This window comes from Pyrgilauda ruficollis, unplaced genomic scaffold (genome assembly GCF_017590135.1).
Source record: "Pyrgilauda ruficollis isolate IOZ18807 unplaced genomic scaffold, ASM1759013v1 scaffold22, whole genome shotgun sequence".
Classification (NCBI taxonomy): Eukaryota; Metazoa; Chordata; class Aves; order Passeriformes; family Passeridae; genus Pyrgilauda; species Pyrgilauda ruficollis.
The window spans coordinates 5,579,754-5,601,848 of NW_024521428.1; positions in this window are offsets into that span (position 1 = coordinate 5,579,754).

Consider the following 22,095-nt stretch of genomic DNA (forward strand, 5'->3'; position numbering starts at 1 on the left):
AGAGAAAAATACTTGTTTTTTCTTCTTTGGGAAGAATTCTCAGAGTACATCTCACACAAGTTATTTTCAAACAGGAAGAAAAAAAATTGTGATGCTAAACTCCCTCTCCACTGGCTCAGGGAATGTACACCTCATTATGTTTGAGCCTTATTCACTTTGAAATGAAGAAAATAGAGTTGTTGGTTGAGCCAGCATATACGATAGAGGCCGAGTGAAGCCCATTCTACATGGCTTTGGTGCAATAACTATTGGTTACAAAGGCAAAGCCCAACTGTAAATTTTCCTTCCTAAAACAGCTGATTTTAGGCTTCTGCCTCAGGACTGTTCAACCCACTTTGCAAACCCTCCCTTCAGAAACTTCAGAAGCAGTGAGGCACTTGCATCAATGAGTCAATAAAATGCACTTTTCCTAGGAGGTTCAACCCTTAGTAACCACGTTAGGTATTCAAGGGCATCACTGTCACATAGCGTGATAGGCACTAACTAATTATTTTTAGTACCTAGAAGCCTATCAAGAAAAGTAAGAAAGTACAGACTAAAATGTCAAATGCAAAAATGGGAAACTGTGTTTAAAACTCCCAGGATATTGTAGACACAGTTATTGAATTACCATTGTAGATCTGCTGAAACCTCAGTAAGCAGCAGACGATGGCAGTTTTTGCTATAAATATGGGATTCACATAGCTATCTCTTATTTTTTAAAATATAAATTAAGTGGATGCAAGCCAAGTATTCATAAATAATGCCAAAAATGTTTATGTATGAGCAGCTTAAACTATGTAGCTCTAGCTGAAATAAATGTTTCAGTGAACATGATTTTAAACATGATTTATTCAAATGTTATGTTAAGTAAGCATTCAATATGCTTTTATGTAATACTGATGCCCAAGTTACATGTAATTATGATGACATTATAGCATCCTTGATCTTTCATAACCTCTCTGGAAAATAATTTTTCCCAGCATCAAGCTCCACAAATAGTATGGAAGTGACAATGTCACATAGTATAAACAGTTACCAGAACAATACTCTTCAGTTCCACTTCTATGAGGACAAGCCAGTCTTGACTCCTTTTGACATCAGCCAGAGATGGGAAGTTTAGTACTGCTCAGAAACATGCCAATGAATTAGCAAGTCTACAGACCTGTTTGTTGGCATTTCAGAGCAAGATAAAAAGGATGAAGCGAGACTATGTCAAGTTGTAGACTCCTGTTTGCTCACATTTAATCACTGATATTTTTGAGTGTGTCTAGTTCTAGATCAAATTCTCTAGTTTCTATAGCATTATTTTAGCCCATTATATTTTTCTCCTCTTTTCTTTTTAATGCATTCTATTTCCAAATATAAAAATAATAGGCATAGAGAAAGCCATGAAAACACACACAAGACCAGTGCATAAATTTTCCATTATCCTTACACTGAAAATCTCAGTGTCACTGCAAATAGTTTAGTGAAGGTTCCAGCTCCATGCTTAGCAGAGGTCAAAAAGGTAAACAAGTGCTAAGAACAATGAGAGAATTAATAAGAAGAAACAGGATCAGTACAGTATTGTAGGAATCTGTGTTCTATCCACACCCTTGAAGCTTCGTGCTGTTCTCTTCCATCTCAAAGAGCTTGAGAGCTCAATAAACACACAGGAAAGAGATACAGGGATGATTAGAACTATGGAATGGAATTGGTAGGAAGAACAAGATTTTGGCTGAGACACTTAAGTCTGGAAGGCAGCTGAGGGAGGAGGGATGTATATGAAGTCATAGGCTGCCTAAATGATTATTTGCTATCACGTGTATTAGAAAAAACAGAGAAGCACTCAGATGATCAGGTGGTCAGTCCAAAGCAAACAATATGAAGTCCTTTATCACACAATGCATAATTAAATTGTAGGGCTCATTGCCAGAGGAAGCTGTGGAGGTCAAAGATATAAATGGGCTCAAGAATCCATTAGACAAATGCATGAGAAGAAGCTCCATCAATAGATATTAAAATCAATGATGTGAATGCACCCTCTGCCTGAGGAAGTCCATAAACTTCAGACTGCTTGAAAATGAAAGTTTATACCTGGGAACGACTTGGGTTTTATCTGTGCTGTTTTGTAAGTCTTTTCCAAAGTACTACTACTGCCCATTGTCAGGTGATGGCAAACTGACACAACGCTGGCTTGATTCACTCTGGGAATGGTCATCTTCAAGGCAATCAGAAATACATGTTTCTGGTTTACCATAGCCAGCAGTTAAATAACTTTCGCACCTTAAAATTTCTTTGTTTTCATTACTGCACTCTCCACTGGTCCCAATAAACCACTGATTTTTCTTCTCTTACATCAGAAATTCATTCAGTTGCATATTTTTGATTTCTACACTTTGATCCTCTGAAGCACTTGCATACATCCCAGGGTGATAAAAACTTTGTTAGTGTCCTTCTAACTCTCCTGAGGTATTAGAGAGCTGTTGTAAAACATGCATCTGTAAAACTCAGAAGGAAAATTTTCAGATGCAGCTAGTGCTTATAAAAACCTTTAGAAATAGACCTCTTTACATTTCACAGATCAGAACATATGTTCAATAAGCATATCCATATTATAGATGATGTGATATATATTGAATTTTAAGGTGTATTGGGGTTCATGTCAATTTTGGTGGCAAAAGCATTTACGATTTTTTTTTAAAAGCCTACTCTCTCAAGCTCTTAAATTCCTTATAAGTGTTTTGTTTTGGTTTTGGTTTTGATTGTTTGTTTGTTTGTTTAATTTTCAGAATGAAAGTTAATAGTCTGGGAAAAATAAAAATTAATTAATTAAAGAATAGCTGATGCCACCCTTGAAAGCCTCATGACTGTGAAGGGCAATTCCCCACAGATGGATTGAGTTTTCCATGCAAAGTACACAGAGGCAGAAGAGAGCCCTGAGTTCTTAATCAGGCATCCTCATGGACATTGTGCATGTTTTTCAACGACCCATATTACAAAATGAAGAGGTCACCTCGGCCCAACATCATGACAGTTTTGACTGAAAGCAGGTGTTGCTAACATGCTCTGTGCTGAACTCAGAGCTGTCGTGCAATAGCCATGCCAATGAGCACATCAGTTTGACAGGACCCATTAGATACTCCTCAGGTACTTTTACAGCAAAAAAAAAAAAAAAAATTAAGGTGCCCTTGGTCTCCAAAGAAATTTCTGTGGCTCATCCCTTGGATTTTTTAGGCATCCACAGAAAACCAAAAATACTTTATTTTGTCAGTTTTTCTTTTTGTTGTTGTTGTTTTTTTTTTTTTTTTTTTTTTTTTTTTTTTTTTTTTTTTTTTTTTTTTTTTTTTTTTTTTTTTTAATAATACTATGGAAAAACCCCTGAACTAAAAGAAGGTATTTCCATTAAAGACTCAACTATTTCAGTCATTTGAAAAAATATCATGAGGAAGAAAAATTTCTTGATACATCCTAAAACATGTTAAGTGTATGCAGTTGTATACAAATACTTAAAATGGATTATGGATCCCCTGACACACACTTTTACAGATAAAACTAGTCTCCAGCTGTGCATGGAAGAGCAATTTTAAGATGATGAAACCACATACCATCAGATGAAATAATTGCCTGGATATGTATATGGTAATACTTTCTCAAAGGTTGCTACTGCTTTGCAAGTACAGATCAAAATAATTATTCTAAGTGATCTTTAGCTCTTTTGGTTGTTTAGATAGGAGGTCTTTATAAATTCAAAGGCTGTCAGCCCACAGTGTGTCAGGAAACTTGAATTTAAGAGCCCAGCCCTAACATTTACATTCCTCTGTTATGTTTCAGGATTGGTTGTAGATGTTAAGAATATTGCCTTTGGGACCTCTAAGTGCTTTATATCATAGCCTCAAGCTGTACTTTCTTTTATCTGCTCTTCTTTAATCATCAGAAGTTTTGATTTAAAAGAGAAACAAGCTGGTAAAGGAGCCTATGCATCTTTGCATTTTCCTTACTTCACATCAAGTGTGAGGGTGAGAGAACTGTAAAGTGTAGTTAAATAGTCATGCCAGTCTATGAAAGACTGGAAATGTTCTATGAATTGGAAAACATGGAAATGTTCTTTGCTTTAAAAATGCATCAGAAGAACTAACACTGTTTTTATTGTACAGGATTTTGAGATGTGAATCTGAAAACTGAAACTGTCCTGAATATATTGGGACATCCCCCTATCTGTCACAGTGCACAGTGGTGCTAAAACTTATTTTCTTTAAATGCAAAATCCAGTGACATTAGAATGCTCTCAGATCTCCTCTTGATCTTGGTAAATATAAAAAAGAAAAAAAAAGAATGAAATTTTAAAATATATTTTTATTAAAATGATGTTTCAAAATTCCCTCTATCTTTATTGGAAGGCACTGTGAAATAATTAAGTCTGAAAAAAACACTTATGAAATCCAGAGCACACATTTCAACACCTCACTTTATCAAGAGTTTTATAAACAGTTTTGGATATGCCTGAAGTACTTTTCTATTGCCTGTAAGCAACAATAAAAAAATTCATATTCATACCCCTTTATTCATATTCATTCAGTGTTTAGTCATCCACTAGAATCTCTAAATTGCCTGGCTTTGTTCATCATCAGCTTTATAAATTGTACCAAGCATGCAAGCTGGCTGAAAGGCCCTAACATAATTTTCAACTATATTTGGTATTTTTCTTTCAAAGTTCTCGAATGCTTATGTACATATATATTAGACATTGTAAAACTGGGACATCTGAAACCTCAGAGAGGAGAGCAGTTATTAATCTCCATTTAAAAATCCCACTTGAGGAATATGGGGCAAACACTACAGAATTAAATCATTTATCAATGTCAGGCTCTGAGTCCTGGTTATAAGGTTTGCCTGGCAGACAGGGAAGAGAATATTAGCCTCCTAATGCCTAATACTTTGTTGTAACTTCTAGGAAACATAAATTATATTTTCCTATATAGAAAGAATTCTACATTTAACCGTGCTTTAGACAAAATCAATCAATTAGATATCTATTTTACAGTATTTCAGACATCATAATACCCTTAAGTTGGCATGCAGAACTCTTATGTATAGGAAGATGTATTATATATGATTAAATATCAATTAACATTTAACTCGAAGCTGCAAATTGCTAGAACCTGGAAGTTATGGAAGAGCTGACTTTCCCTGGAATACTGGGTACCACGGAATGCCATTTTGATCCTTCAGCCAATGGGATATTAATTCCTTGATCACCAGAAAGTTTCTCATTGCTTCCAAACTACTGGCCTGGATTTTTAAAAAAAAAATTTTAGCTTTCTAAACCTCTTGAAGGTTCAGCAGGTGGACCTCAGGCAGAGTGGGGACTCTGACCCCAGAGCAGAGTAGGACCACAGCAGGAGGGAATGAGAGGCTGGTCCCTCTCACAGCCTTCCCAGGCCTTATTTGCTGCTCAGCACAAGGGGACTGCTCCCTCCTTCAGTGCTTGTGTAAGTACTTGTCCTCTTCTTAGTAATTTTGTGTAAATTTAGGGGGAATCACTGAATAGCGTGGTTTGGTCTGTTCTAGTGTTCCCATTCTATGTGCTTCTAACTGTACAGAGATTTGCTATTTCACTGGATGCATTCGGCAGCAGTTTTAAATCTTAACAGAATCTCCCAGCAGAAGTATCTATAGTGAAAATATACTACAATTTGCTGAACTTCAGACCAAATTTCCTTTTTGCTATAGAAATCAATGTCATATTATGCTTTAAAAATTTTTGTGCTTTTTCTTCAATGCATACAATCTAATAACTTGCAGAAAGTTTAAGACCGCATTCTTTAAGACAGTAGCAAATTGAATAAAACACTACTTTGTCAGCCTTTATTCCCACCTTAATATGATCCCTTCAGTGTTAAGTGAAATTGCTACAAGTCCACTGTAATTAATACTAGACTGAAAAAGGAAATGATAGAGCTGACAGCTTCTACATTTCAATGTGGTACGTTCTAGCATATTTTCCAGTTTCCCTTCTGGAAAGATGAATCTAACTCTTGTAACAGAAATAAATTTTTTCTTCTTTTAGTAATTTCTTTCCAATCTGTTTCCTTTGACACTTATGCACATAATCCACTTTGAAAGATAAGTAAAAAGCAATAATACTCAGAAAAAAAAAATATTTTCCTAAGTAACAACTCCCTATTTTTCTGCTAAACTAAGAGGATTTCATGAAATGATGGGCCAGATTGTGCCTCGCACAGACAGGCATACTCTGGAGGTTATGGCAAGCTGCACAGCCCCCTGGGAGCTCTGCAGCTCCATCGGACACGGCAGACGTGCCAGATGCCGCACCTTCCTCAGGCATGCACCCTGTCCTTTTCTAGGGGTCCGGCCAGTGTGGAAGGTGGCTAGGTTTTATTTTTCCATCTTGGAGGATGGTTGATAGGCCAGGAATGGGAGTGCAATTCTGGCAGAGTGCTCAGTAACACGCACGACCGCCTTGGAAGAGTGTGGGAGCAGACACAGAGGTGTGCCTGTGCCCCCACACACACACCCACACCTCACATGGTGTAGTCACCCTCCCTGTCCCAAGGGCTGGCTAGCATTAGGCCAAACTTTCCCTTAGGAAATATCTCTTGTGGATACTTATGAATGAATAAAAGTGCTTGAGATTCCCATCAGGAGGAAGGGAATTGCTTGAGCACTCTGGCCATTTCTGCATAGGAAGCCAGAATGAGCAAACAAGGAGCTGGTGATATCCCAAGTTAAAGAAAATTTGATGCAAATCTCTGTTTCATATGTGCAGCTCAGAGAGACAGAAAGAGCTAAAATACTTGCATAAGTCCAAACTTCAGGAAAGACAACATGGAGGAGACTGCATGATGGAATAGCATGAGTTCAGGAGTAATTTTGCTAAAAAACTCAATGGATTGAAAAATTTACTTTGTTTTTTCTTTAGAAATACTCCCACTGTACTGTGGTACTGGACAGCAGCCTCTAGCAACCACCATAAATAATTTGGTTAGCCTGAACTCCGGGGAACTCCAATAATCCTTGAAGTTCTTGATGTACCATCTGATACAGGAGTAATATTCCTTAGAGTATTCTGATAAGTTTGAGTAAATTTCTTAGATAAGAGAAAATCTTTATAACATGGGCAGCATGGGATATTTTAGGGGGGTTATTTCATATATTCATTAGCAGAAGTCAGAAGATTTTACTAAAAAAAAGCATTCATCTAACATCTAGGACAGACAGCCTTACAAGAACAGATGGGCTAATGCTCAGTGCACCCTCAGCAATATGGTCACATCTTTCTCAGTGACACTCCTGAAGGCCACAATGAGTTCTCCCTTGAGCTTTCTCTTCTTCAGGCTGAACAGCCCCAACTCTTCCAGCCTGTCTTCACAGAGAGGGTCCAGCCCTCTGATTATCTTTGTAGCCTCCTCTCCATCTGCTCCAACAGGTCCATGTCCTTCCTGTGCTGGGACCCCAGAGGTGGATGTAGCACTGCAGGTGGGGTCTCACCAGAGCAGAGCAGAGGGGCAGAGTCCCCTCCCTTGCCCTGCTGCCCACGCTGCTCTGGATGCAGCCCGGGGTGTGATTGGTTTTCTGGACTACAAGTGCACATTGCTGGGTCATGTCCAGCCTCTCATCCGCCAGCATCCACAAGTCCTTTTTTAGCAGGGCTGGAGTATCAAAGCTGCTCTTGATCCTCTCATCCCACAGCCCTTATTATTGTTACCAGGGGTTGCCCTGACCCAGGTGTATCACCTTACACTTAGCCTTGTTGAAGCTCATCAGGATTCCATGGACCCACTCCTCAAACTGTCCAGGTCCCTCTGGATGGTATCCCATCCTTTAGGAGTATCACTGAGAAAGATATGACCACATTGCTGAGGGTACACTGAGTATTAACCCATCTGTTATTGTAAAGATTCTTATATATTTCCATGTGTAGATGTGCACAGTTCTACACCCAAGTTTGCATTTTGTCCTCTCCTCCTATCCCGCTCTTCTAGGTAGCTATGTCCTGTTACTATTAAGGAAAATATGTACTGCTGCTATTAAAGAGCATTTAGTTCATGGCAAGTGACATTTTTACTAGAAGGATCTAAAATAGGGAGTAGGTAATTCAATTTCCAGCTAAGAAAAAGAATAATAAATAAATAATGCTGAAGCCATCTTTTTGTTCCTCCCTAATGGGAGGGTAACCATTAATCTTTTAGCCACTGGGGAAATACATTTAAGGAAAAATTGGGAGGATGATAACAATTAAAAGTCAGACTGAAATGAAATTACCCACATTAGTAAAGTTACTAAGACCATGGAGTGCCTACATGCAATAGAGAGAATGACAGAGAAAGCTGTCATTATTTATGTAGGCATCTGAAGGCCTAGCAGCAATGTCTGCTTTCTTATTTGTTTGTTTTTTTAAAGATAGGAAATCTTCTGAATGATTCAGGCTGTTTATATAATATGGAGCACTGCTCAGGTTTTCATGCTGTCACTTGGGTCTGGCCTTCCAAACACACTCAAATCTCTCCATGCATCCCAATGGAAACAGTTACACAGCAAAACTTACAGCATCAAGCTCCTTTCCACACTTAATTCCTGTCTTTAAAATGTAAACCTGTATGCAGTCATAAGTGGGTTAAACAAGCCACAATTGCACAGCTGCTGCTGGCCACCACAGCTTCTCTTAAGTTAAAGCATCTTATTATAACCTTGCTTGTGGTGCTGCTCGCAGCTCTGCGTTACAGCTGGTGCTGAGGTACTGGCTGATGGTACATTCTTTCTTCATTCAGGTTTTTCCCTGGTGTCACTCTGACCTTTTCAAAGTACATTCTGTGATATGAAAGATGACAGTGATCTCTCCTTGCCCTTAATCTCTTTCCCTGACACCAAGAAACAGACATCAGTGTTTCAATTTGGTTTTGATTACAAGCATCAGGGTGCTATTCCAAGAAGATGAGAGTTTTATGTTTAACTCCAAGTACAGCCAGGTTACAATCATTTTCTAGCACTGAATTCTGTGTATTTAGCACAGTCTCTGCTGAAGTTCTGCTTGTTGCAATTGTGTTCATCTCATACTTTTCAATAGTAGTAGCATTATTTCAGTGGCCACTCTTTTCAGGGGAGACCATGGTAGGAGACTTTTTCCAATGAGCTCATCAGCAGCTAAAGAAAAAGGACATTTCTGACTTCTCTTTCATGAAGGAACCCACATGAAAATTCACATTCAAATAACCCCTATTCCATTTACTTCACCATGTTTTCTATTATCTAGGCGCCTCTGAAGGTGTAGATATACTCAACAGCGAACACTAAGCAAAAGATACTAAATGAAATTTAGGCCATCAAATTCTGTCAGACAACAGTACAAAGGGTGATGGACTTTTGGCAAAGTTTTACTGAGCAGCAAAGCTGCCATGCTCACAACACACTGAAGATTTCTTCACTGAAATCTGTTTTACAGTCATCCTTTTTATATGCAAACTATTTTTCAAATGTTTTCAATGTGAGACATTAGATGTTTAATTCATAAGTGACTAGAATTAAAAGCCATCCCCAACAATAATTCTGCATCTATTGTTTGCGTCCTGCTCATAGCTTGTAGTGCCCTTTGTTGAGTGAAAAGTAAAAACCTAAAATGTTGCAAATATGTTTCTACTGAGTTAATCACTCCTATAACTTTGCACATGGGCTCAGTTGCCAAAAATTCACAAGCCTGGAGTGAATTATGTGTGTAGATCATAAGATAAGGGCCTATAAAGAAACATTTATGAAAATAATTTGCTCCAAAATATTTGCTCGTGCATGTTCTCAGTATAAATTGCAAGAAAAAACTTATTTTAAGATCTAGATTTAAATATCCTTTGAGGACATATAGTACATTGTTTTATGCAGTTTATTCTTTTCATATCAAATAGATCTTAAATATCACAAATAATAACACCAAGTAAATGTCTAGAAATGTGTAGGGCTAGATTACAATAAAACATGCTTCTTTATTAGTACACTGAGGGGCTGTAAGTATTAGGCAGTGGATGATTTCCTGTTATATCAAGACTACTGCAAATACCACGATTCTAATTTGATATGTCCTAATTTTAAATATAGCACCACCAAATGGGGTGCAGATCAGACTAACAAATATATGCATACCCTGTCTTGGCAGAACATAGATTTTTCTTCTGTATAGAAAAGTAAGTGCGACTCAAAACTATACTCAAAAACACCCATTGGGAGACTGCTGCACTAACACCTCATATACACAAGTACAAAATAGAGAATTCCAGAATTGCAGAATGGTTGTGGTTGGAAAATACCTCTGGAAATTGTCTACTCCAAGCCCTCTGCTAAAGCAGGTCCACCTAATGCATGTTGTACAATACAGGCAGGTTTTGACTATATCCACGGAAGGAGATTCTACAACGTGGGAAAGCTGTTTGAGTGTTCTGTCACCCTCAAAGTAAAGACTTTTTTCTCATACTGAGAGTGAAAGTGTCTGGATCCATCCTTTTGGCACCCAGCCTTAAGATATTTGTATGCATCAATAAGATAGCCTCTCATTTTTTCTGCAGGCTAAACAGTCCCAGATCCCTCAGCCTTTCCTCACAAGAGAGATGATCCATTCCCTAATCATCTTCATAGTCCTCCACTGGACTGTCTCAAGTAGTTCCTTATATTTCTTGAATAGGGAAGTCCAGAACTGGACAGAGTAGTTCCAATGCTTCTTCACTAGGACTGAATAGAGGGGGAGGATCACCTTCCTTGACACGCAGGCCTTGCTATCCCTAATGCACCCCAGGACACCAATGACCTTCTTGTCCCCAAGGACACACTTCTGGCTCATGGACAGCTTGTTGTCCATCTGGATCCCTAGGTTTCTGCAGAGCTGCTTTCCAGCAGGTCAGCCCCCAGCCTGTGCTGCAGATCAGGGTTGTTCTTCCCCAAGTACAGGATCCTGCATTTGCCTTTCTTGGACTTCATTAGGTTCCTCTCTGCCCAACTCTCCAGCCTGTCCAAGTCTCACTGACTGGCAGCAGAGCCTTCTGGTGTGTCAGCCATTCCTCCCCATCTTGTACCATCAGCAAACTTGCTGAGGGCATGCTCCATCCCTTCAACCAGGTCATTTTTGGATAAGTTGAATGAGAATGGTCCCAGTGATGACCTCTGGGGAACACTGCTTGCTGCAGGTCCACAAATAGACTCTGTGTCACTGGTCACAGCCCTCTGAGCTCCGTCCCACATGCAGCTCTCGATCTGTGTGCTCCTCTCACTGTGTGCTCACTCTCACTGGGCACCCATCTAACCCACATTTCCTGAGCTTACCTGTGAGGATCTTATGGGAGACAACTCCAACAGCCTTGCTGAAGGCAAGGGAGACAACAGGCTCTTCTTTCCCCTCATCTACCCAGCCAGAATGATAATACAGATCTCTGAGCAATGTAATTGTAAAGGGACATGTGGCAGCTTGTTTTGAGGACTGCACATGCTTTTAACAGATGTGATAGCAATGCTTTAATAAGCAGTTAAACGGCAGGATAAACATGCTCAGACTACTCTAACAAAGTTTTAAGTGTTAGCATTCCACTGTGTACAGTGGCCTTCATTGTTTTTCTTGCTACTTGCAACACCAGAAATTTATTTGTTAAGAGAGGAGCCCTTTAGGGGAATTTTATTTGTGTACAAAGAGAAAGGCTTTGTATTGTGCAGGTCACCTACCTTGAAACTAATCTGAGAACTCAGAAAAATGCAATATAGGAATGGGAATATAATGGTGTGATCAAAACAGCCATTAAAAAAAAAAACAATTAGATTAGTTTTTCCTGTTTTTCAGACAGAAATAATTGCACATGAAGAGCATAGTCACAATGTTATTTTTTGAATAAAGCATCCCTTCGGTCTTATGGCAGGGGGCAGGTTACTACACCTAAATATGTGCCTGTACAGAAGACAATTGCCTCAGAAGAACATTATGATGTCTCCCAAAATCAAGAGCTTTAAAGCTGAAGAACACTAGAACGTAAATGGATGATAAAATCCTAACTGTACTTTCCTGTAAATCAGTATTAAGATTTTCTTGAAATCTGTTTTTACCTCCCTTTTTCCCCTGAAGGAACCCTTTATCATTCATTACACAGGATAAGTGGGTACTGATTACACAGTACCTACTGAATAAACAGCTACTTAGAAAAGTAATCTTCACCAGCCAGTTAGCAGTGCCTTATTTACTGCACACCCAAAGCCTGCTGTAAATACAGAATTATTCATTTTTTCATGGTCTTTTCTGGGCCACTCATCACTGTAGTATTTGCATGCCTCAAGAACACAGATGAATTTATCACTGCCGAAAGATAGGAAACCATTATTATTATTCCCATTTTACAGCTGAAGAGATAGGGACTCGCCTGGAGCTACACAGTGAATTAGTGGCAGAGTAAGGATTAAAATTCATGGCTTGCAACCCTGTGCACTTTAGTGGAGATTGCACTGCCTTGCAGTCTGAAGTGCTGAGAAACCATGGCTCTCACCAACTTTGTCTACCATTTCAAGTGCTCCATAAGCCTTGGGCAGTCCAAGCTGGTCACCCATAAAATAAGACATACAGTTAAAGGTCAGCTGCCAAAATCTTGGAGTTGTCTTCACATTGAGACTAATACTTCAGCCCAGTGCTTACAAAACTGCTCACCCGTGCCTAGGTGAATGCCTTAGCTACCAGGTGGTTCCAGGGTGGGTAATTTTCTTTTCCATGATGTAGATGCTGGAACTCAAAAGGCTGTGATAAAAGCACCCTAATCTGATTTCAAAAAATGGCATTTCATGATGAAACACAGTAAAGAGTGAAAAACTAACTGTCAGGCTCTCCTGATTTCAGCAAATGTAGAATTAATTTCTTCTCAGTAGCTGTTACTGTTTTGTATTTGGAATGAGAATGATATTGATAGAACACTGATATTTTGGTTTTTTGTTAAGTTGTTTATATCCTAAGTCAGGGGCATTTTCTTTGTCTCATGCTCTGCCAGAGAGGAAGTACACAAAAGAGACTGGAAGGGAGCATAGCTGGGACAGATGGCCCAAACTGAACAAAGGAATATTCCGTACCACACAATGTCATGCCTGGCGTATAAACAGGGGGAGTTACCCTGAATGGGGGCTGACCTGGGTTGGGGAAGGGGACTTAAATCATGACAGGCCTTTCTGACACCCAGTGTAAGGCACAAAGAGCTGAGATAAGGACAGATCCAACCAGAGTGTGTTAAAAGAAACATGACACAGCTCTAACTTCCCTTTTCTTGGATTCTTCACCTGAAACTCATTCTCTCCTCCTGTCTTGGACATACCCAGCATGCTGCCACAGCACTCGCCACACAAAAAGCATCTGATTAACATTTGATGGCTCTTGTTTTGTTCTTTTTAGTAATCTGGGAAAACACCAGTAGATCAAACTGCAACCACTCTAGTGGTCATGATTTATTTAAGTTACTATTTTCTCTTTGAAGATGCTCTTTGATCCTTTTCAGTGCAACCGAGATGCTGTGCTCATTGACCATTCCCACTTTTTGCCTGCTAAAATTAACATGGGTGTTAGCTCCTTGCATCCACAAGTGATCTGTTGAGACAAGCAGGTAAAGTTTCTTGCAGACAATTGACCAGCAGTCTGTGATCCATTCAAAGTATATAGCCCCAAATTAATCCACTAGTTTTCAGTTGCTGCAGGTGAAAGGCATAGTGATAAACCCAGTTTATCTTACTTAAGCAAGCAGTCTTCTTTCTCAAAAATATGCAGCCCGTAGAGTTGTTGTGGACTTTAAGAAAGGACCGGACACAACAGATATGAAGCCCTGTCCCTCCAGTTCATATGCCTGGTTCCTTCCTTCAAAAACTACAGCACAAGCTGTCAAGAAAAACACTCTGCACCTAGGAATGAAACTGAATCTGCTACATCCTAAATATATTGAACACTCAATCACCTCCATAAAACTGGAACAGTCTAAGAGGAGAGAACAAGGAAAATTCATAAAAAATTCCCAATGCCCCAAAAGAAAATGTCTGCCCACAGCAAAGAATTAATTTGACTTTCTCACAGCACAAGTGAATATCTAAAGCATGGGTTATATGATGGCTCCTCACAGCTGTTATTAAGTTTTTCTGCAATTATAGCCTCCTCTTCCATCCCACTGATGTTTTCAGAAATATTAATAACAAAATGCTTATTAACTCTGCTGTTTTAATCTACTTTTTTCCATTGACTAATACAAATTGGCAAATTTGAGGCTGCACTGCAGTTGTTTTGTGAGCAAGCCACCTGCATTTTTGATTGAATAAGTTTGCGATAAAATGAAAAAAAATTGCCCTCTTTAATATTTGTGCCAAATCTCATTCTTCAGATTCAAACAAACTCTCAATGACTGAGTCATAATTACTGGGTCACACTTCAGGCACAACCTCAGCTGATGTATGAGTGTAGTTCTGCTGCCCTTTACTTAGCCAATTTATACTGCATGAAAATCTGGCTTATTGACTGATATATGCTACTATTTTTATCTTTCTGAATTCTACTGCACTGGGACTGATAAAATATTTTCCTACAAAGCTGCAGGACTGGCTTCACCTGCATTGGTGTGATATATTTTAATGGTTGCTATAGTTCAATCACTAATATTTAACATCCTGTAAATATTTCGAAATAATCAATATCTTTTCCAAAACAAGGCACTGTCAAGGTAATTTCCTTTTTTTTTTTTAACCAGCTCTGTTCAATTTCAGTAAAAGCTAATTCTAGATAAAACAATTTAAAAACTCATTTTTCTTGAAATTTTATTAATTATAGTACTTGAATCTACACAACAGAAGTCACATTTAATGGGATTCAGAACTGCTGAGAACATTTATTCCCACCTAACCTTTGCCAATAAATTCAGCCTGAAAATCAGTATATTGCAAATCCTAAAATAAATGTAAGTAGTGTCTACAGATTTCCAAATGGTATGTATTAATTTATTTTCCTGTAGCAGCAGCTAATTATTGTAATGAATCATGAACAGGGTGACTTGAAAGCTTATGTGAAATTTTACAAAAGTGGATACTAATATTTGTTGGCATCTTTGACAGTTACCTTTATTGATCAGAAACAGAAATAATGAGTTCTGTCAGTATGCCCAGCACACATATAAACAACACAGGGAAATGCAGTAAATACGGAAACTACAGCAGCCAAAAAAAGACCTGGGTTCATCACAACAACTTAAAACATGCTAATCCAGTCTTATCTTAGTATTTACACAGCCAAAACCCAGCTGACAGTTGATATGTACATACATGTATCAATAGACATAAATATGTAGATCTTATAACCTAAATATGAGAGAGAGAGACATACATGCATATGTATGTATAATAGAACTCACAGATTTACTCTGAATGTCAAATAGATTTTGATTCCTCTTGGCTGTATTTAACAAATTTCTAAACTTCAAATACTCTGTTCTTACCTTAACATCAGTAAGTACATTAATTTACTATAGTCCTACATTGTCCATTAAGACACTCACTTTCCATCCATTATGAATATTTGAATATATGCTTAATAAAGAATTTATCAACATTGATCTGTTCCTCTTAGTTCAATGAATTTCTGTGTTGTTCCTTCTAAGATTTGTTCTCTCCTTCCTTTTATGAAGGAATTACACGTACAGTAGCATATGCATAAAGCCTTGAATATTGATGCAGAGCTCACATGCTCCAGTTTAAGCCTGATTAAGATTTCTTTAGGAATCATATGTATGAAGCTGAATTATGTGGTTATTCTCCACAAAGTACTTTCTTAATTAGATGGGTTTTTGCTCCACTGTTTCATTAAAGGCATGCTCTATCCTCACCATGCAGCACCTTACAGTAAATTTGCACAAAAATCATGAGGCTGAGGCCTTAAAGATTATGTACAATGCTATCTTAATGACTCATTATTTTTCAGATATAGATATGACTGCTACTGTACCGACCTAAAATACTAACCAGTAAATTGAACCGTTTTGAAAAAATTAACTAAAGGTATTTGACATAGATAGGGTCATAAAGTTCCGATTCACAGGTTTTCTGAGTTGATGCTCACTTGTGTGCAAAAATCTTGTGTCCACAAACTTATCTCTGCTAAAAGCACAGTGCCAACAAGAGAAGAGACCAGGGGAAGATTCAAGTGAGATAACAGCAGGCCCTTCTTTATGGGATGTAACATTCATGGAAGAGGTGACTTGCTGCAGTTTAAGGATACCCAGAAAAAAGAGCCTGTATTCTTACAACACAAGAGGAAAGCAAAACAGAAAGTCACTGTTTATAGTTCTACTGAAATCTGTGGACTTTGTGATGCAGGAGGGATTTTTGTTAGGCAGCTCCTCTGCCTCCCATATCTAAGACCATGAACCAGGATGTGTTGTAAATCCCTTTGGCTTTCATTATTTGTGTTTCAAGGGCAGACTTTGGTAGGCTGCTGGAACAGGGGGCAGAATTCACATCTGAACCTAGTAAGGATATAAATAAAAGCACAGTTCTTCCACAGGAAAAAATATTTGTAGGAGGTTCGACCCTTCACTCTGAGTTTTCATTGCTATCCACTGGTGTGGAGAAAATTCTCTCTTTTCCAAGGCAGAGGCAAAAAGGGCTATCTCAGTGGCAAGCTGAACTGATATAAACAAATGATCAAAACCTGCCTGTGAGCAACATTTCCCCACAAATGCACTGCAAGGGCAGTGTCAGGGCTGATGAAACCCACCATCAGCCCCACAACTGGGTTAACCTGTAGGGAGGAGAGAATGGGTAGGGAACAAGGGAGCTGCAAGGAGTCAAACACCTACATGGATTTGGAGAAAAAGGTGGAACTTTTACATGGCTGCAGAAAGACAGTGATGTCAATATAAGTAACAATCTTTGCTTTATTGCTCTAATCCAAGGGTTAGAACATTAAAACCTTAAAATGGGCTGAAAAATGTTGGAAATGTTCTCCATTCCTTTGGGTGTGGGAGATATGTCTAGGAAACATTTTGCTTGTCTAATGGGGCAAAGTCTCTAATACAAATAGTCTCTAATAATAAGTCATTACATTTCTTGACAGACATTTTTCAGAAATAAGGCTGCCAGAACCCGGGGTTCTAGTCTTGGTGTAAGGAACTCTGAAACGTGCCTGAGTGGTTTTCAGAAACAGTGAATCCTAGGACATTGTATTAATTCACAACAACAGCAATTAGGCACAACCTGAACATTTGCTTAGCTGTTCGTCTGTTATGTGGAAATGGTCTGAAGGTTGCCCATAGCAGACAGATGACATGCTGAAGAGAAATGCAGCCTTTCATTCATTTCTAAACTGAATCCATGCACAAAGTGCCCTGCTCAGGATTAGATTCAGATGATCGTTTGAACCTCCAGATCTGAGAATCACAACAAATAGCACACAGAAGTATCAGTGTTGCTTGTTAAAGGTGTTACTTCTCACAACCAGCTGGAATTTTGCTGGAACACTGCAGGTGGGCATCTGCCTCTCTCTCCCAATGGCATCACCGATGTCTTCTGTGCTACATAAAAAGGGAACAACTCTATCTGTGAGCAATCCTTCCCTGTGTTACCCTGCCCCCAGCCACATTTCACAAAACTCAGGTAAGTAGTTCCCTATTGCCACTGGGATGCACAGAACAAACCACCAAAACACCAGGTCCTAAAAGCAGCCCTCTCTGCAGCATGGCCCAGCAGACAAGTGAACCGCAGCAAATTGGTCATGCTTTATGGTGTCCATGGCATTACAGGAGAGAAAAAAAGGCTATCAATGTCCCTCCTTATCATTCAGAAATACATCAAATGCTTCAGAGTCTATCAGACTCTAATACCTCTCACATCAGCAAGGCTGTTCTCATTTCACTACCAGACACAGTTGTGAAATGGTTTGGAGAAATTAGGAGAGACTTTTGCAGGATGGCACAGTTTTCATACTTTACAGGATCACAGGATGGCTGAGGCTGGAGGATGCCTCTGGAGACTACTGAGGTCCAACCTCCTGCTCAAACAGGGTCAGTTACAGTGGGTTTCCCAGGATCATTTACCTTCAAGTTTTGTCTCCACAGACAGAGACTTCACAACTTCTTTAGGCAACCTGTCCCATGTTTGACCACCCTTAAAGTAAAAACGTGTTTTCTTGTATTCAGATGGAACATCATATCTTTTAATTTGTGACCACTGTACCTTTTCCTGTCACAGAATCCTTTAGGTTGGAAAAGACTTCCAAGAACATCAAGTCCAAACTTTGATCACCACCTTGTCAATTAGACAATGGCACTAAATGTCACATCCAGTCGTTACTTGAACACCCCCAGGAATAGTGACTCCACCACTTCCCTGAAAACCTCATTCCAATACTCAACAACTCCTTCTGTGAAGAAATTCTTCCTGATGTCCAACCCGAACTTTTCCTGGTGCAGCTTGAAGCCATTTCCTCTCATCCTTTCACTGACTGTTTGGGAGAAGAGGCCGACACCTGCTTGGCTACAGCCTCCTTTCATGAAGTTGTAGAGAGCAATAAGGTCTCCCTTGAGCCTCCTTTTCTCCAGGCTAAACAACCCCAGCTCCCTCTTCAAAGGTCTTACTGTCAGTCAGTAGCACTAAGCAAAATCTGTCTCCCTCTTCTTCAGCCCCCTGCCCTCAGGTATTTATATCCATGGATAAGTATCCCCCTTAGCCTTTTCTTCTCCTCTCTGGACAATCCCAGCTCTCTCTGCCTCAACTTCATAGAAGAGACACTCCAGTCCTTTAACAGTCTTCTTGGTCCTTTGCTTGACTTTCTCCACCATGTGCATGATGCTTGACTTTCTCCACCATGTGCATGACTCTTTCTTTCATACTGGGGATCTTGGGGTGTGTCTCACCTGGGCTCAATAGAGTCTTGACTCCAGTCTTTAGAGATACCAGTAAAGAAGGGAGTGAAAACCAGACTTTCACCCTTTGCTCAGATCCAGTCTCTGCACTGAGAGTCACTGAGTCTGTATTAGCTGATGATTAGGGGATCCTTGAATGACTGATGAATTCAGACTGCTCTCTATTGGAAAAGGATTTGTATCACAAAAGTCACTGTTCCAAGTGCTGCCTTTTATGGAATCTTAGCTAAGAGGCCAAAGGTAAAAGATTTCAAGACAACAGGCAGTCCTCGCTACCCAGATGATGGAACTGAATTGTTTTGGTAGAGGGAATACCTCTGAAGAGCCTACTCACACCAATTCCCACAGCATGTCACACCTCCACACAACTTCATGAGCTCTCTGTAACTCTTTGGAAGAAGGCATGACTTGACCAATTACAGATGCACCTTTGGCTACTGGCAAAACAGGCCATTTTCTAACACAGTGAGAGGTTGGTGTGTGTTTCCCAGTGAGCTCCCAAGCATGCACCATGGTAAAAATCACAGCCCAATTTACCTGCACTATTGTATCAGTCCCATGCAGAGGATGATCGACCTCAAATGCATTCATCACTTCAAATAAGTGACATTATTTAATGAAACAGGATGGAGAACTGTCAGAGAGGGACCATGCAAACTTCTCCCAAATTTGAAAGAAAATCACTGTATGGAATAGCCATGTGGGTATTTTGCTACACACCAGCACAGAGAACAATCAACCAAACAAAACATTTCCCTGACCCTAATAGAATGCATCTGATTCACATACTAAATTCAAGGTATCCTATAAAACGTGACAAGGAGGCTGAGGATCCAAACAGGGTGTGAATCACAAGGGAGCGCCTGAAGAAACACGCAGCGGAGGACGCACAACACCGTAGCCTTCACAGCAGCGACCTCCCTATTGCTGGCAATAACCGCGGTCACAGGCCAAAGCCACTGTCCTGCCGGGATCCAGCCCGCCAACCTGAGCAATCGGCGTTTGCCCGGCCCGGATCGTGCCCCCCGGCGAGCGCTGCGCAGCCCCCGCCGCTCCCGCCCCCGGTGCCGCCGCTTGCGTGGAGCTGTGCTGCCCTCCGGCGGCGCCGGCAGCGCCGGCAGCGGCAGCGGCAGCAGCGGCAGCAGCAGCGGCAGCCCCTGGCCGCGGTGGCCCGGCCGGGCACAGGGACACGGCGGCAGGAGCGGTGGGCTCGGGTGGCGCCGCGGCACGCCGGCATTGCCCAGCGCGCTGTTCGCCGAGTAAGGCGCTTTCGCGGTGTCCTTGGCCGTGGCAGCGGGTGGAACTAGGCGATCGCTAAAATCCCTTTCCAACCCAAACCGTTCTGAGCCATTCATATTTTCGTTTTCTTTAAGATTTCCTTAAACGTGTTCTCGCTGTTCTGCTCCCCCAGTTCCTAAACGCTCTCTCCCTTTGGTGCTGAGAAGTGGATCTGCAGCATATGGCTTCGCGGAGAAGATGCTGGGAGTCAGAGGAACCGAGACTCAGTTCTGCTCGCCAGGGAGCTGGAGCGGGAGGCCGAAGCACACAGCTCTCACCTGCTTGCGCTCAAGTCTAGGCCAATATTCCTACACACCTCTTTTGTAAAATTATTTAAAGATCACATATTTTTACAACATCACCTATATAGAGATATAAATAGCTTGTACTATAAATCAAAGCTCTGTAAAAAATATGATTTAAACACTCCTAGGCATGAACATTATAATGAGAAACTACTGGCGCTTCATACTACTTAACTCAGATATTTTTAAGCACTGGGAAAGCTGTTCTGATAGCAACATTCATTCACAACTTCATATTTATTGAAGTCACTAAGGAACAACGAGGAACAACGTATGTCATTGGCTCTGCATTCAAGATCATAAATCATTGCTGTAAAACGAACACAGCTAAGCACCAGATATAGAGCCATTGAACCACAGCCTGGTTTGGGTTGAAAGGAACCTTTAAAAATCATCTAATCCAATCTCTGATGAGTCTCAAGGGAATGTTGAACAGAGGAATTACAAAGAACTGTCCAAGAAAAATCCTATTCAATTGATACTAGGAAAATGATTCATTGCCTACATAGAAAATTCTCCCTGGTGCAACATATCTGGTTTCGTTAGGTGGGAAAAAAAGTAAACTGAAATTTCTAAGGACCATTTTTTAACTCAGACAGTGCAGACTGTGAACTAGGCACAAATAGAGCAGCACCCTCTGTGGCAAAGAACTACAGAACCAATATTGATTTCAGTGGACGGATTAATTCCATAGAGCTTTTATACAGATACAGGAAAAAAACAAGTGCTTCATTGATCCATAACGTTGCCTGAAAGACATGCACTACCTCATTAGATCTGATAATTTAATAACTGAGTTTGGAGTGTTACTTTGAAATACAGTCACAGCAGTGTATACTGAAATCATATATTATCACGTGTAAGAAGCGCATGCTGCAAAACGTTGGATTAATCTCAAGGAATCCCCAGGAACTGGGACTATACAGCTCATTTCATCTTTCAAGTAGTTCAAAATGAACCTGCAAGCAGTACATTACATATGTGGCTTGAACATACAGCGAGTGTGATGCTCCTATCATTGAAGCTGTGAAACAATGCATCCATTTTTCAGGAATAGCACCACACACAATCACAAGGAAACCTCGAAGTTATTGCAGGTCTCGTGGAATATGCAATACTGATGTATAAACTGTGGATGTCTAACACTGAGGATGTAAAAGGAGACTTTATGTTGTGGATATAAACCTACCGCTTCAGCATTTAAGAGCTATGATGGTTTAGGTCAGGTCCACTGGAAGAGGTATAGGTAAGATCTGGGTATGTAGGGGTGTGTTTATACATATATACGCTAATACACGCGTGGTGCAACGAGCCTATACACGGGCAAGCCTCGACCGTGCTGGGTGCTCCTGCCCCACGGTCACACGACACCTGCACGCTCGGGCTGTGGCCGGGGCTCCCTCTCCCCGAGGACACTCGGTGCCGGCCGGGCTCGCCCGGGACTCTGCCCCGGGGGCGCTCGGTGGGGGCTGCTGGAGGGAGCCCAGTGCGGGGAGCTCGGGGAGCCGCTGAAGCCTCCCGAGGCTGCGACGGGTCCGGGAGCGGCGCCTTGCCGGGAGGTGCCCCCGGGTGTCCGAGGGCCGGGCGCGCCCCGCACACCGCCCCGCGCTCCCGGCCGCGGGCTCCGCGCGGGGGCGGCGCGG